Source organism: Muntiacus reevesi, chromosome 6, assembly GCF_963930625.1.
Source record: "Muntiacus reevesi chromosome 6, mMunRee1.1, whole genome shotgun sequence".
Taxonomy (NCBI): Eukaryota; Metazoa; Chordata; class Mammalia; order Artiodactyla; family Cervidae; genus Muntiacus; species Muntiacus reevesi.
In genome coordinates, this window is record NC_089254.1 from 38,706,421 (window position 1) to 38,712,632 (window position 6,212).

General features: G+C 38.2%; 1 pseudogene; it reads left to right on the top strand.

Moving 5' to 3' along the window:
• Positions 1–2,946: 2,946 nt before the first annotated feature.
• Positions 2,947–5,247, top strand: LOC136171136 (cullin-1 pseudogene; annotated as a pseudogene).
• The last annotated feature ends 965 nt before the right edge of the window (positions 5,248–6,212 follow it).

Consider the following 6,212-nt stretch of genomic DNA (forward strand, 5'->3'; position numbering starts at 1 on the left):
TTATATTATTTGCACTAGTGTCACTGTTATATTATTATCTGTGTATCTCCTGTGTATGTACATACTACCCTTTTTACTAGCTTTGATTACTTTAAAGAAGGATTTACTGTTCATCTGTGTATCTTCTACCAGCATATATAGTTGGCATCTTTCACTGAGTGGTCCTCAATAATGTTAATAGGACAATAAATGCAATAAACAAAACATGATTGATTCTACTATTTGGATTTGGAGTTAACAGTTCCATAATTTTTTTAATTCTACAATTAGAGTATAAATGATAGTCTGTAACTTATATAAAATGCTGCTTTAAGAGAAATGTTCAGCCAAAGGGGACACTTTTCTTGCCTTGGTATGTCCCAATCTGCCACCAGCTCATGTAAGATCACATCTTGAAGGAGGCTATTGGATCTACTATAAAACATAATTCAGATCCCAACTTCTCTAAGGGACCTATAAACCTCTCAGACACAATCACATTCCCTCTGACTTATTACTATGCCACTTATTTTATGTATAGACTTTGCCTTACTTATTGTCCTCCACGTTATTATTCATTTTCATGAATTTTTCCTCTATCATATGGTGACTCTTTGAGCATAGCAACCATGATTTTTCATCCTCATATTCCTAGTCCCTACCACACTGCCTGGCACATGATATGTCTAGAAATATTCATTAAATTAGAATTAGGCTAATTTGAGGAAATGAATCACTTCTATTGCACTATACCTGCTAAAATGACTTTGGAGCAGATTTCATCAGGTGAAAAATATGTTTTATGCAATTCTTATCATCATAATATCTGTGGTAAACTTAGTAATAATGAGAAAATCCAAAGATGATATATTACAATCAAGCACAGAGTTGAAAAGAAAAAGAATTGCACAGTGTCACTTAATATAGTTCAGTTAACATCTGTTTGTGGTGCCATTGTTACTACTTACTGACTAGTGTTCAACAATGATCAGTAAATTAGTAGGTTGTATTCCTGATGATACATCTATTTTCTGCCTAATGGCATATTAACTAAACTGACATTGGCTGTCCTGATTAGAAAAAATTCACACATCAGAACATTGTTTATTGAGCCTGCCAAATATTTGCCCTTACTCCTTCCTTTGCTTTCCCCTCTTAAAAAAAATGATGAGTTAAGAATGCCTAGTAAGAAATTTAAATGATTCTCTTCAAAGCAAGAGCATCTCCAGTCCCAACCAAATCTATATATTTATATATAAATATAGTCTAACTTATAGATGTTGAAAAATTAGTGAAAATTTTAACTATGAAAAAACATAAGTAGGGCATAGAGATATACTATAACAGAAACATTATTTTTGGTTAGCATAAGAAGTTGGCCCTCAATTATAAATTCATAGACAATTGAACACTATATTGTATGCACTAAAGCAGGATGTGGGAAAACTAGTCCTTAAAAGTAGTTTGATGTATTGGTTTTTCTCCATTTAACCTTTCCTCTCACCTCTGCTTTAAACTTTTCAATGGATTGTACTCCTTGGTGCACCTACTCTCTGGCTTATGATTGAATCTGGTCCAACAAGGCACTGTCAGGCAATGAGAGAAAGGAGGAGTCTAGAGCATTGATTCCCTTTACCCCTTTCATCCTGAGGTAGTGTTTGATTATGCCTGCACTGTTTTTTATGGTCAAGGTTCTGTCAGGGAGTTTTACTTCCATGGCTTTATCTTCTGTCAAGTTCTAACAGCACTATGGGACTTCTAGTTTCAAGAAGGTGGGCTGAACATTTATGTCAAAATTTCTGGCTCCTATTCAAAACTGACATTGTAGTGTAAGTTTAATACAAACACTACATAAAGTTTGCAAAAGTAAATAAATATTAATATATAATAACATTGAGAGGGAGATGGGATAAAATATTCTGTTATCAGTGAAGCAATGAGCAAAGGCTGCTGCTACTCCTAGACATAAACCAACAACATCACCAAGAAGGCAACTACCAGGAAAAGCCATGCTGTCAGCAGGTCATAACTGAGGACATAGAATCAAGACCAACCAAGAATCATCAGGCACCTGAGAAAGGCTACAAATTCTGAGGCGAAAAATTCATAAGTCAAAGGATTTATATCCAATAACATAGAGATAATATAAAAATATCAAAAGGAATTAGAATATAGTTCCTAGTCATAAAGAAATAAATAAAAATACACTCATGACACAAAAGTAAATAGCTATAAAATAAAAAGTTACAGTTGTGGAAAAAGAACATAGAGATCACAGAAATGCCAACCTGTTGGATATTGGTTAAAAAAAAAAAAAAGAAACTCATTATAGTCAGATTAAACAACAAACTGAACCTACATAAAGAACAAAATAGTTCACACATGTAAAATCTGCATCTTTTCCCTCCAGGAACAATTGCTCAGTATTGCTAATTCAAGATTCCCAGAGACTTTATATAGTATATTACTGGGAATAACTAGAGTTGGGTGGATGGGCAGGCAGGGAGGAGGGGATGAGGCAGGATCTTGGTGGCAGGGCAAGTGTGGAGGCTGAGGGACTCAACAGGATTTTGGCAGGATGGGGATTTTACTGGGGCTGGGTGCATTGACCAGGTGGAGATATCTGTCACAAGAGCCACTTAGGCACCTGGGAAATGCAGCTCACATGTATTGATATTTACAATGCAGTGGATTTGTTTATGAAGACAAAAGACAATAGAAGCAGAGAGCCTGCTTCCAAGCAAGATGTTTCTGTTTGTTCAGTTCAGTGCTGGAATCACTTTGGTGTTTGCTTTACTTGCAGGTTCCCTTCTAGGTTTGTGCTGCAGTGAGATCTCATTCTCTACATTTAAAGAACACCCTTTCTGAGCTGCTGTGAATAAACTTGCAGTGGTACTGTATATTTTCATCTAATGGAGAATTAGCTGTACCTTGAATAAAGACTGTGGAAAACTTCATAATATTACAATGTCATCAGACGGGAGCCAGAATCCCAGCCAGAAACTGAAACGTCTTGGCATCGACGAGCTCTGGGATAACGTCAGAGCGGGAATCCAACAAGTGTATGCCAGACAAAGTATGGTGAAATCCAGATACATAGAACTCTACACTCTTCTTTATAACCACTGTTTACAAATGTCCCCTGAGGTCCAGACTAAATCAAAAAAGGAGCAGAAGCTGAAGGAAGATGAGAATGTTAGCCTTGAATTATACAAACGAATTAAAGAATTTTTGAAGAACCACTTGACAAATCTTCCTAAGGATGGAGAAGATTTGATGGATATAGGAGTACTGAAGTTCTACACTCAACAATGGGAACATTACCAGTTTTCGAGCAAAGTGCTGAACGGTATTTGTGCCTGCCTCAATAAACAATTACTTAATATCGCAAATAGAGGCAAAGCTTGTCAAATATATTCTCTCGCGATGGTGACTTGGAGAGATTGTCTTTTCAGGCCATTGAATAAACAAGTAACAAATGCCGTTTTAAAACTGATTGAAAATGAAAGAAATGGTGAATCCGTCAATACAAGACTGATAAGTGGTGCTATACAGTCTTATATGGAACTGGGGGTGAATGAAGATGATCAGTTTGAGCAGGGTCCTATGCTTACAGTGTACAAAGAAGCCTTTGAATCTCAGTTTTTGGCTGACACAGAGAGATTTTATACCAGAAAGAGTACTGAGTTGTTGCAGCAGAACCCAGTTACTGAGTATATGAAAGAGGTGGAGACTCTTCTGCTGGAGGAGCGGCGGAGAGCCCAGACCTACCTTCACCACAGCACCAAGGGCAGGTTAGTCAGAAAATGCAGGCAGGCGCTCGTGGAGAAACACTTGGAGATTTTCCTCACAGAATTTCAGAATTTACTGAATGCCAACAAAAGCGAAGATTTGGGTCGCATGTATAAGCTCATATATAGAATCAAGAATGGCCTGGGAGAATTTAAAAAACTCCTGGAGACACACATTCATAATCAGGGTCTTGCAGCAATTGAGAAGTGTGGAGAAGCTGCTTTAAATGACCCCAGAATATATGTAGAGATAGTGTTGAATATCCATAAAAAATACAATGCCCTGGTGATATCGGCATTCAAGAACCATGCTGACTTTGTGGCTGCACTGGACAAGGCTTGCAGAGGCTTCATAAACAACAATGCAGTTACCAAAATGGCTCAGTCATCCAGTAAATCTCCCGAGTTGCTGGCTCGATACTGTGATTCCTTGTTAAAGAAGAGTTCCAAGAACCCAGAAGAAGCAGAACTAGAAGACACACTTAACCACGTGATGACTGTCTTCAAGTATATGGACGACAAAGATGTGGTTCAGAAGTTCTACACAAAAATGCTGGCCAAAAGGCTTGTCCATCAGAACAGTGCGAGTGATGATGCTGAAGCAAGCATGATCTCTAAGTTAAAGCAAGCTTGTGGTTTTGAGTATACCTCCAAACTTCAGCGGATGTTTCAAGACTTTGGTATAAGCAAAGCTTTGAATGCACAGTTCAAAAAGCACCTGATGGATTCAGAGCCTTTGGACTTAGATTTCAGTATTCACGTTCTGAGTTATGGATGGTGGCCCTTTGAGGAATCTTGTACAGTTCTCTTGCCATCAGAGCTGGAACCATGTTATCGGCGCTTCACAGCATTTTACGCCAGCTGCTACAGTGACAGAAAATTGTCATGGGCATATCAGCTGTCTGAAGGAGAGTTAGTAACAAACTACTTCAAAAACAAATACACTTTGCATGCATCTACATTCCAGATGGCCATCCTGCTCCAGTACAACACGGAAGATGCTTACACCGTTCAACAGCTGACAGACAGGACTCAGATCAAAATGGACATTGTGACACAAGTCTTACAGATTTTATTGAAGTTTAAGTTACTGGTTTTGGAAGACGAAAGTGCAAATGTTGATGAGGTGGAATTGAAGCCAGAAACCTTAATAAAATTACATTTTGGTTATAAAAGTAAGAAATTAAGGGTTAATATCAGCTTGCCAATGAAAATTGAACAGAAGCGGGAACAAGAAACTATGTACAAAAACATCGAGGAAGATCGCAAACTGCTGATCCAGGCGGCCATTGTGAGAATTATGAAAACGAGGAAGGTTGTAAAACACCAGCAGTTACTTGGAGAAGTAACGACTCAGTTGTCGTCAATATTCAAGCCTCAGATCTCAGTGATTAAGAAATGCATTGACGTTCTGATTGAGAAAGAATATTTGGAGCGAGTGGGTGATGAAAAGGACACCTACAGTTACTTGGCTTAACCCTCCTGGAAGGGTCGGACTGCGGGCACAGCCCCTCGTCCCATAGGAAGGAGGGAGACGAGCTCACAGCGGTGGCAGAGTCACTCCAAACTCTTCCTTGGCCCCAGGTCCAGGTACCCATCGCTGGCTCCGGATGGAGAACTGCTTAGGATTGCCACCCCTCACATCTGTAAATATGGACGCTGATGCCATTTAACATAACTGAAGACCAGAGAAGAGGGATCTTGCCACCCTGAGGGCTGCACGCTTTTGCATCCAGATCAACCCATTGGCCACATGAATAATAGCTGCTAGCTGGGCAGCCCCTTGGAAGCTGACAGCACCTTGAGAGCAGGTCTGAATGGACCCACTTGTAATCTGTTATGAAAAACCATTTGTCTATGTGCTTCATTTTTTAAACTGTAGAAATAAAATTAAAGGGAAAAAAAATAAATTGATTCTAGAAAGTGTCAAAGAATGTTCAGAAGCATGGAGAATAAATCCAGAAGTTCAAATTTTCAGAGTAAAGTAATAGAGAAAAATCAAAGAAAGTCAATATTTGAAGAAATAATAGGAAATAATTTCTCACAATTATAGAAATGTATGATTCCACACATTACAAAAGTCCATTTAATGCAAAGCAATATCAAAACAAATTTTAAAAGCAAGAAGCAAATGAAACCACTCCTGAACGCATGGTAGCATAGCTTCCACATGTTAAGGATAAAGGGAAACTGAAAGTCATCAGAGGGGAAAAGCAACATAGTCAAGTGTAAAAATCCATTTTCATGAGTTATTTCATTAGATACATGACATGAGGTTTGTTAGATACATGACATCAATACTTCCAATTTACTGAGGGAGAGTTCTGTTTCTGCAATTACTCACTAATGGTTTCAGACCAACCTTCCAATCAAGGAAAACTTAAAAGTATAGACAAAATTCAAAATGGAAAGAAAAAAACTGAAAATTGAGGTAAAGCATTA